This window comes from Periophthalmus magnuspinnatus, chromosome 13, assembly GCF_009829125.3.
Source record: "Periophthalmus magnuspinnatus isolate fPerMag1 chromosome 13, fPerMag1.2.pri, whole genome shotgun sequence".
NCBI classification, from domain to species: domain Eukaryota; kingdom Metazoa; phylum Chordata; class Actinopteri; order Gobiiformes; family Gobiidae; genus Periophthalmus; species Periophthalmus magnuspinnatus.
In genome coordinates, this window is record NC_047138.1 from 21,579,382 (window position 1) to 21,590,903 (window position 11,522).

Sequence of the window (11,522 nt, forward strand, 5' to 3'; positions counted from 1 at the left end):
TATTAAAAGAGATTTGGAGGAAAGAGACCTGATGTTTAGCAGTCCACATTTTACACACTTATCATTTTGTTTATTTGCGGCACATTTATTTATTTTTATTAAGTTATGAGATCTGACAGCTTCCTTGTCAGAGTTTAGAGGTGTTTTTTTGTGCTTTTTGTACGTGGGGCACATGGGGCACACGCAGTCTCTGTCTGTTTGGAGCTGTTCCCTCTGACTAAGCTGTGCTTCACTGGTCTAAACTGCTCCCTAACATCACTATCACTGTGCTTCCCTGAGCTATTCTGCGTGCTAGTCTTACCTGGTCAACCTAGACTAGCAATCATATTCTGAGCTAACAGGGCGGAGCCAGCCTGCGTGGGATGGATGCCGTCTCTACGTATAAGCCTAGGCTTCCCCTCAAATGCCCTCCAATTATCTATGAAGACGACACCATTCTGCGGGCACCAATTGGTCAACCACTGGTTGACTGCTGAAAAGCGGCTGTACATTTCACAATTGGTGTAGGTTGGGAGGGGGCCAGAGAAGTACACGGACTCCAACATTGACTTAGCCAATTCACAGACTGCAGCTATCTGTAACTTAACCACCTGTGACTGACCGCGGCGAGTATCGTTACCCTCCGCGTGTATAACGATCCGGCGGTACCTATTCTTACTTTTCTTTAAAAGCCTAAGATTCCCCTCGATGTCACCCAGTCTGGCTCCAGGGTAACACCGTGTGGAAGCTGCAGGTAGTTCCACGTCCCTGACTATGGAGCTCCCTATGACTAAAGTGTCCCGGGTCCAGCTCAGGGGAGCAAACCTGTTCTGGATGGGGAGCTCCCTACTCTCAACCCTGTGTCCCTGGTCTGCTACAGTCATATTCTCAGCCCTGTGTCCCTGGCCTGTCCTACGCTTTCTTCTAACTGTCACAAACCTGTCCTGGTCTGATCCCGGCTGCACGGGTTGCGCTGGGGGGCTAGTCTCACTAGTTACGCTAAAGCTACTGCGGTCCGCGGTCCCTACTGCTGCTACCTGTCTGTAACTCGGGGTCAGAGCCTCCAATGAGCGGATCCGCGTTTCTAACTCTGAGACCCTGGCCTGCAGGACTGCCACTACACTACACCTAACGCAACTGTCCCTATCATCGTCAAATAAGCCAGGGTCATCACTCCACATATGGCAACCAGGGCAGGGAAAAGCGAGAGAAGAGGAGGAAGGTTTAGCCATGATGCTAGTCGGCTAGGCTAGTTCAGGCTGAACTGAGAGATAGAGGGGCTTAATCCACGAAGTGCGGAGCAATAGGTGCTGAATGAAACTTCGGTGGTTTAGCGAAGTACTCAGGCACTAGTGTAGATGTTAGAAACTGTTTTTTAAAATTGTAAAGATTCGTGGATTAACAATTTCTGAAGAGAGACGCTAGATACGCTAGATATACAACTCGCAAAACAGAATGCACTCACCCGGAAATGACGTCAGCAGTCACCAACACATTAAAGGAGTGCATTAAATATAAAGACCATTCAGAAAGGACCATGCAACACCCCACCGGAGGTGACCTGTGTATACCCTGTGTATACCCCACAGACCTTAGGTCGGAAGGTAGTATCTGTCCAAGGTGGAATCTATGGAATAGATAGTTATGATAGTTAACTCTGAGAAGATGTCTTATGTACACTTAAATGAAAAACTGGTTATGGTCAAACCAAACATGCACCCATTTATAGTGGCACTGTGATTTTAATAGATTTTCTTTGGAGACATATTTGCATGCATGGGCTGAATATGAAGGGGGTGGGTACACGATGTAGATGTCATTGAATGTGTGGCCAAACTGACTGTGAAATTATAGAGATAAGAAGAGTGAATTGTGCATGTTCTTGTATATATGAAATGTATTTATTTTATTGTTTGACCCTTTTGTGTGCCCAGCCCTTTGTGACCCCAGCTCTTTGGGCAACAGATGGACATGAACCTTTGGATATAATCTGGTGTGTTTACATTCATGTTGTATCATGTCTGTCCATTAACCAAACAAGTAAGTACTCTATCGATAATATTTATATCCGCCTATCCAAGGACTGCAGTATAACCCCTCTTCTAGTTAGCTGCATGTTTTTATTTGTATTGTCCCTGTGAGTTAAATCAAACTAAACACATAGATAGAACATGTACATGTTACACATGTATTATATTTGTTACAATATTAACAGCAACAACAACAACAACATTTAATCCCTGACAAATCTTGTCAAACTGTAAGTGTAAATCTATGAATCATACCTGTTTTATTGAGATGCTGCGTCCAGGAGCAAAAAAGACAGGTGAGACGACAGGAGCTTTGTGGACTCTCTCTCTTGCTGTCTCTTTCTTTCTTTCTCCTCTGCGATTGGGCCATAATTAAAAAAATAATAATTAGGACAGGTCCCAGAGCTCATTAGAGACACGCCTGAGGCCACACACAGGGTTATAACAGGGCCAAGGCTTCTGAGAGGAGGACAATGTATCTCCGATTTAAACATAAGGTGGGGTCTCTCAAAATGCCCTAAACACCATATCTGTTACAATGATGATAAAGCTGCACGGGGTGATAAAGGCCTTTGCCACTCCATGCAACCACAGGGTATACGTCACCATGAAGGTGTTGCCTCTTTTTCCCACTTACATCACCCCTCCCACCAAAAAAAAAAGTTTTTATATGTTACTACTCCATTCGTTCCAATGAGACATTTTCTGACAATGTCCCACCTGCAGGGTTGGAGGTACAGGCATGTCTTCATTTGCTTTCTTGTTCATTATGATGTGTAGAATGTGTACCAAATTTCAATGATTTATGACAAACACATTTTGTTCAAGATGTGAGGCAGCCCCTCTGCCTCACATTCTGCCACCATTTGCTGCCACAGCTCCTTTGCCTCATATTTTAACATGTAAAGATAAGATACTAAAATAACTGGGGGTCAAAGTTGGAGTCAGGTCGTCAAAAGTATCCAAATCAAATATTAATCGATGCTAAAACTAGTATCAAAATTAGATACTCATTTTAGCAGGTATTGATACTAAAAAAGTCCCCTTCACAGGACAGAAATAAACCTTTCCTGAATATCTTTAGAATGATCTTGAGCTGTATCAGAACAAATATAAGACACATAGCCTAGTATACACCCATGGACCACTATGGAAACTACTTGGACCACTGAGGAATTACACAGATATAAGGACACATGGAAATAGAAAAGAAAGTACCATCATTTACTGTGGAAAGTCACATTCTTCTAGAGAGGACTTCCGGGTCGGCGCCGAGAGAGATGGCAGCCTAATTCTGCTCTCTTGCCAGTACATAGCAAATTACACCCCCTCAGCAACTAAGACAACTGAATTCAACAAATAAATGGTGGAATGGATGGGGGAAACAAAAAAGAAGGACGTCGTACTAAAAGTCTCCGAAACAAAGCAATGGAACAAGATGTTGAAAGAGAAGAAAATGTGGCATGCACCGAAGCTAACACGCGAGCGGCTAACACCCCAGCGTGGCAGGAGATGCTACCAGGCCTGGTAACAATATTGGAAGATTTAAAGCAGGAAATAAGAAACGGATTTGCATTGTTTAAAGAAAAAGTGAAAGCTGATATCAGAAAAGAATTTGACGCATTTAGAGCTGAAATAAACAAGAAACTTTCCGACAATGATAAAGAGTTACAGGAGCAGAAAGCGGCTATAAAGGATGCGCAGGCGCGCGTTCATGAGGTCGAGGAGTGGAATCTAGAAGTTAAAGAAATCTTGCTAATGCTTCTTAAGGAACAAAAGATGTTAAAAGACAAACTAACGGATTTGGAGGGAAGGTCAAGGCGAAACAACGTGCGCATTTTTGGAGTACCAGAGGGCGCGGAGGGAGACTCACCCCCCCGCTATGTGGAGGAGCTGCTGCGGAGAGAGTTGGATTTACCCGCGGAGACCCAGCTCAAGATTCAACGCGCACACAGGGCTTTGGGTGAAAGACCGACACACGGAGTGACACCACGGTCTATGATTGTGAACTTTCTCCAGTTTGACACGAAAGAATTGATACTCAAGAAAGCCTGGCAGAAGCGTTTGAAAATAGATGGAAAACCTATATACTTTGATCGCGATTATGCCCAAGATGTGGTTCAAAAACGAAAATTTTATGGAGGCATAAAGAAAGCGCTAAAAGAAAACAGGGTCAGATTTCAGACACCTATGACAAAGATAAGAATTCACTGGACGGACGGGACCAGAACATATGGAAATCCACGTGATGCAGCGGAAGAAATGAAGAAACGGAGTTTTGATGTGACGACTGGGTCTACAGAGAGAGAAGACGAGGTGCAGCGGAGGATTCAGCAGGCCTGGTCATGGGAACGCGGGCACATACGGGATACACGGAGCAGATCTCCAGGACGGAGAGCGAGGGAGAGCCTACAGGAGTTTCGGAGATAAAACATAAGAGTATCACGGGAGGTAACTGCTAGGAGGAAAACAAATAAATACATTTAAATAGTAAAGAATAAATAAAAAGTTTACCAATATAAACACTACTAAATTAGACAAGCATGTGGAAATCCGGCAGTATGCTTCTCTTTATTAAAAAAAAACAAAACAAAAAAAACAAAACGTCCCACGAAAAAAATAATGATACTGGCAAGAGGAAATTGAAAGTAGTTGGACATAGTAGAATGGAAGTTAGACTTTTTGAGTCAACACTTACATCTACAGAGGGGCCCTTCTTTTGTGGGAGGCTTTACCTCTCCCCTACCAACAGGACACTAGGGTCACCCATAGGCCCAGACTTTTACCAGGGGGTACTGTTCTTTAATATTTTAGTTAGAGTTCATAATGTTCACTGGGTTGTTACGGTCACGCTGTCAGTATTTTTTTACTTGGTTAAAGATGTGTACCAGTAAAGTGAAGATTGTCTCTCTGAACGTGAATGGCTTAAACAATCCTATTAAAAGGGGCAAGGTTCTTTAAAAGTTAAAGAAGGAAAAGGCAGAGATCATTTACCTACAAGAAACTCATCTGTCTGATACGGAGCATCAAAAAATAAGTAAACAAGGTTATAGAAATCTATTTTATACTTCATTTAAAGGAGGTAGTAAACGTGGAGTAGCAATCTTAATACATAACAATATAAAATTTGAGGGCCTGAAAGAAATAAAAGACAGTGAAGGTAGATTTATATTAGTTAAGGGGAAACTAGAAGAATATATGGTTACATTGTTGAATGTTTATGCTCCTCCTGAATCTGACAAGTCCTTTTATAAATCTGTATTTGACATAGTGGCTATGGAAACAGAAGGAACATTAATATGCTGTGGAGATTGGAACATTGTCTTGAATCATACTTTAGACTCAAGTAAAGTTAAGAAAAACAGTAAAACATATTTGTCACGATATATCAATACAACATTAAATGAATTGGGGATTATAGATGTCTGGCGAGAATGTCATCCATTAGAAAGGGACTACACATTCTACTCAGCTCCACACTTAACTTATACAAGAATAGACTACATTTTTATGAACAAAGAAGACAGGTTTAGAATATTAGAATGTAAGATAAGAGCAGCTGATTTGTCAGATCACTGTGCATTGAATCTAACATTGGATCTTAGTAGGAAAATTAAAAATACAAACTGGAGACTCAATGTTGGAATGCTTAACAATAAACAATTAAGGGAAAAGCTAAAGACTGAAATCAGTAATTATAAAAAAGAAAACTGTAATAGTGAAACAGATCCCACAATGGTGTGGGATGCCATGAAAGCTGTAATGAGAGGCAAACTGATATCACATGCAGCATATATATATAAAAAAAGGGAAAATGTTAGACTACCAGACTGCCACAGAGGAATTAGAAAAACTAGAAAAATTACATAAGAAATATAACAATCCAGAGATACTAGATAAGATTAAAGAAACAAGGGGGAAAATTGATAAAATATTAACAGAAGAAGTGGAAAAAAATATTAGGTTTCTGAAACAAACATATTATGAAGGAGGATCAAAATTAACAAAATCACTTGCTAGACGTACAACAACAATCTAACACTATCTACAAAATAAGAGAGCCTATAATGGAAAACTTAGTTTACAAACCAGAAGAAATTGAAAAAACATTTGAAAAATATTATTCTAAACTTTATTCCCAACTTAAATCAGCAGATGATGAGACAATTAGAGCTTTTTAAACTCATTAGATTTACCAAATATAGGAGTGTCCCAAAATGCAATATTATGTTCACCTATCACAGAAAAAGAACTAGAAAGTACAATAAAATGAATGAAGTCCAACAAGACCCCTGGAACGGATGGGTTTCCAGTGGAATGGTACAGGACCTTCAAAGAAGAGTTGAACCCATTGTTATTATCATCGTTTAACCATACTCTGAAAAATGGAGTTTTACCTCCCTCGTGGAGAGAAGCAATAATTATGATTATCCATAAAGAGGACAAGAACAAAGAATATTTTGAAAATTATAGACCAATATCAATATTAAATTGTGACTACAAAATATATACGTCAATTATATCTAATAGATTCCAAACATTTCTTTCCGATATGATAGATGAGGATCAGGCAGGTTTTATTAGAGGACGACAAACCCAAGACAATATAAGGAGGACTTTACATATAATCGAACAAGTACAGAAAGCAAACAAAAGCACACTTCTTTTGAGAAACAATATTTTTCATCCAATTAGATTTTATTGAAAAGCAAAAATGTGCAGATGAGTTCAAACTGTGCATCTACAGTTAATAAAAAAATGAGCCTTCACAAAAGTTTATACAAATCACACAATAATAAACCATAATGAAATAGAATAAAAAAAAACGGATCCAGCAGATATTTAAATAAACAAACGAAATCAATACTTTTTCACAACGGAAAAAAACTGCATTGACAATAGATACAGTGACATCACGCTGGAAGTGTACTGCATGTATGTCTATGGAAGAATGTTCAGTAAACAGTTAGCAAACACTGCAAAGTAAGTTTTTAAATGGTCTGAAAACTCAAGAAAAATACAAAATGGATTTAAACTTTAAACACCTTTTCAGGAGCGTTCATGGTCCTGTTTAGGAGTTTGATTTTCAACAAAAAGGTGAGAGACTAAAAAACTGTTGGCTAACGCTATCTACCTTGTAATATAAATTTATGGGGACAAACACTTAGCATCATTAGCGAGTCTTCACTCCACATCGGCCACATCGGCTAAAACTCTGGTAGCGGGACATGAGGAGCCTGTCAATGACGTGGATAAGCTGCGCAAATACGTATGTGAATCACATAATTGGCTGGAGCAGCTCGTCACCGGTCACACTCACTGACTCACATTTAAAAATAGCGCAGAATGAATCGTTGTGTGTTTATTTTATTTTCAATTCCGGTTCGATTTTTTTGTGCGCAGCACAGATTTTCTGTGCGCGGAGACTGTGTCAGCAGTGCACAATTGCGCACGCATGCAGTTTAGAGGGAACAGTGGTCACAGCTGTAATCCTCCTGTTATCATTCACTTTATGGTATTATTATTCCTGATTTATGTTTATTTATTATCCTTATTATATTTATTCCATTCTAGGGCATGTATCTGCGCCACTTTCACTTGGGCCTACTGGAGCAAAGAGCAGTAGTCTAGATGAAAGTGGACTAGAAGCAGTTAGTAGTGACAGTAATCCTGTGATAACTAAATGTAATCTTAGTTTGGTTAAAAAAAAACAAAAATCGCTAGATCATATTTTACAGGCTGTTATAGATGACGCAAGGATGCGCGCGTGCTGACGTCAGTGCGTACGTGCGTACGTGTGTACGTGTTGTTGCCAAGCCCGCGTTTCAAACATTCCCGTATCTATGCAAACTTTGCAAACCTCGGCTGCGACAAGAAAACTGTTTTTACGAACTTTATTCGACATTTTCTTCGGAAAGAGAGATAACTTTTGAACATTTTCACCTAGACTTCTGAACATTTTCACCTAGACTTCTAGACAACAAGACTTCTGGGAGAAAAAAACGTGAGGTTTGTGACTTTCCACGTTCACGTTCGGGGTAGTTATTTCACAGTACTTTTCTAGCAGCATACTTTTACTTTTACTTTACCTATTATTGAAGTAACAGTACTCTTACTTGAGTGAAAGTTTTGGCTACTTTATCTTCTCACTGTGAGTAAGATTACAAGCTTTTGTTGACAGTACTACATTATTTGAACATTTGTGTTTCTTGCACTACTCTTTAAGATATGATTTTGTTGTGCTATTTTTGTGGTCTGTCATTTGAAAATACCACTTTTTATGCATTATTCAATATTTTATCTTTTAAAAAAACAAACAAAACAAAACTATTAACCTTCTGGATTTAACCTTAGACTACCAGAAGACTATATGTTTTCACCTACTTCTTTTTGCATTGTTGCCTTTCAGCAGCTGAGAATACAGTGTTGTACAGGACACTTTAGAGCAGGGGTCCCCAACACTGTGCCCGCGGGCGCCATGTCGCCCCCAAGCCCCACATGAGTCGCCCGCAGACCGGTTCTAAAAATAGCACAAGTCACTAATGAGCTGCATCTAAAATTTAATTTTATTCTGTTGCTATTTTTTTTAATCACCCTTGCGTTTATATAGATTTAAAAATGACAATATCTTAAACATATGTTCATTATACGTGAAGTTTAGATAAGTTAAGGTGAACTTTGACCTACTCACTTCAAAGGTCAGTATTGTGCACGTGACAAAACCAATGCTCCGCTCGCGAGCGCTGTGAGGATGCGCTGAATGCAGTTTCTTACTCCAAAACATGGTAGAAAATAAAGAGATCACTTTCACAACGATTTAAGACTGTAAAAGAAACCTGTACGTATCTCATCTGCGGAGCGACTGTGGTGACAGCAAAGCGGCACAATGTGGAGGAACACTTCACTACGTCTCGCAAAGCTCCACACTAACTACCCACGGGGACGAGCGCTCCCCACGGGGACGCACACTATGGGCAGAACAAGCCCAGAGCTAAATGCAGCTTTGGGTAAACAACAGGCTTTAAAAATATGTAAGCTTATTTTTCTTTAACATTACATAATTGATAACTTTATGAAACATGGTGCAATGTATATTATTTATGTTTTGTTAAAAAGGTTTGTCAATGGATAGTGAAAATGGGACACTTCTCCTATGAGATGTAGTGATATAAGTGTCATCTGGAAATTTAACAATTACTAAGATTAGTAAAGTTAAAGTGCTGAATACTGATATCTGTTTCCCTCCTTGCTCATTGCTCACACACACATACTCCTGCACTCCGTCCAGACCTCCTGCACTCTTCCTCACATCAGGAGCTAAGTCCTCACACACTCTTGCACACACAGACGTACACATTTACACAAATACACACACATATACTCCTGCGCTCCGTCCAGACCTCCTGCAAACGTCCTCACGTCAGGAGCTAAGTCCTCACACACTCTTGCAACAAATACACACATACTCCTGCACTCCGTCCAGACCTCCTGCACACGTCCTCACATCAGGAGCTAAGTCTTCACACACTCTTGCACACACAGACATACACATTTACACAAATACACACACATATTCCTGCACTCCGTCCAAACCTCCTGCACACTTCCTCACATCAGGAGCTAAGTCCTCACACACTCTTGCACACACAGACATACACATTTACACAAATACACACACACATACTCCTGCCCTCCCTGCCACTGCAAACTTAACCCTCCGTGCTGCTCCCGCCATGCCCCTCCCCGCTGCTCCCACCATGCCCGTCCCCGCCATGCCCACCCCCACTGCTCCCGCCATGCCCACCCCCACTGCTCCCGCCATGCCCACCCCCACTGCTCCCGCCATGCCCACCTCCACTGCTCCCACCATGCCCACCTCCACTGCTCCCGCAATGCCCACCTCCACTGCTCCCGCCATGCCCACCTCCACTGCCCCCGCCATGCCCACCTCCACTGCCCCCGCCATGCCCACCCCATCCGCTCCCACCATGCCCACCCCTGCTGCCCCTGGCATGCCTCTTCCCGCCGCTCCGGCTATGCCCCTCCGTGCTGCTCGTGCCATGTGCCTCCCTACTCTTGCTAAGCTGCGCCGTATGCATCTTGCTGAAGCCTGCATTTCTCCACATGCTAAGATCCACAGTGCTACTCCTGCTATGCCTCTCCCTGCTACTCCTGCTATGCCTACCTCTGCTGCTTCTGCTATCTCCCTACCTGCTGCTCCTACAATGCCCCTCCCTGGTCATCTTGCTAAGCTGGTCTGTAATCGTCTTGCTAAGGCCCCCATTGCTCCTCCTGCTAAGGTCCTCCCTGCTCATCATGATATGGTCCTCGCTGCTCAATGTGCTATGCCCCTCCCTGCTGCTCCTGATACGCCCCTCCCTGCTGCTCCTGATATGCCCCTCCCTGCTGCTCTGCCCCTCCCTGCTACCCCCACTATGCCCCTCCCCGCTGCCCCTGCCACCGCTCTCCCTGCCACTCCCACCATTTCCCTCCCCACAACCCCTGCTGTGCCCCTCCCTGACGCCCCTGCCGTGCCCCTCCCCGCCACTCCCACCATGCCCACCTCCGCTACCCCCACCATGCCCGCCTCCTCTGCTCCCGCCATGCCCGTCCCTGCTGCTCCCGCCATGCCCCTCACGCTGCTCCCGCCATGCCCCTGCCCACCATGCCTACCCCCTCCACTCCTGCCATGCCCCTCCCCGCTGCTCCCACCACTTCCCTCACAACCATTCTGGCTATGCCCCTCTCCGCTGCTCCCGCCATACCCGTCCCCGCTGCTCCCGCCATGCCCGTCCCCGCTGCTCCCGCCATGCCCGTCCCCGCTGCTCCCGCCATGCCCGTCCCCGCTGCTCCCGCCATGCCACTGCCCACCATGCCTACCCCCTCCGCTCCTGCCATGCCCCTCCCCGCTGCTCCCTCCCCTCACAACCATTCTGGCTATGCCCCTCCCCGCTGCTCCCACCATGCCCCTCCCTACCATGCCCCTCCCCACCGTTCCGGCTATGCCCTTCCCCGCTGCCCCTGCCAGGCCCGTCCCTGCCAAGCCCCTCCACACAACCCCTGCCGTGCCCCTCCCCACCACCTCTGCCTTGCCTACCCCGGCCGCCCCCGCCATGCCCCTCCCTGCTATGCCCCTACCCGCTACCCCTGCTATGCACCTCCCCGCTACCCCCGCTATGCACCTCCCCGCTACCCCCGCCAGGCCCGCCTCCGCTGCTCCCGCCATGCCCACCCCCGCTGCTCCCACCATGCCCACCCCCGCTGCTCCCACCATGCCCACCCCTGCTGCTCCCGCCATGCCCCTCCCGGCTGCTCCCACCATTTCCCTCCCCACAACCCCTGCTGTGCCCCTCCCTGCCGCCCCTGCCGTGCCCCTCCCCGCCACACCCGCCATGCCCACCTCCGCTACCCCCACCATGCCTGCCTCCGCTGCTCCCGCCATGCCCACCCCCGCTGCTCCCGCTATGCCCCTCTCCGCTGCTCCCGCCATGCCCGTCCCCGCTGCTCCAGCCA

At 44.7% G+C, this 11,522-nt stretch overlaps 1 protein-coding gene across 1 annotated transcript in view; it reads right to left on the reverse strand.

The window, feature by feature from the left end:
- Nucleotides 1-11,272, reverse strand: part of LOC117380199 (arfaptin-2-like) — a 55,988-nt gene extending 44,716 nt beyond the window's left edge. Inside the window, exon 1 of the mRNA XM_055226049.1 lies at nt 11,257-11,272. The gene's annotated coding sequence lies outside the window, so the exon portion shown is untranslated. The remainder of the gene's footprint in view (nt 1-11,256) is intronic.
- Nucleotides 11,273-11,522: the final 250 nt, after the last annotated feature.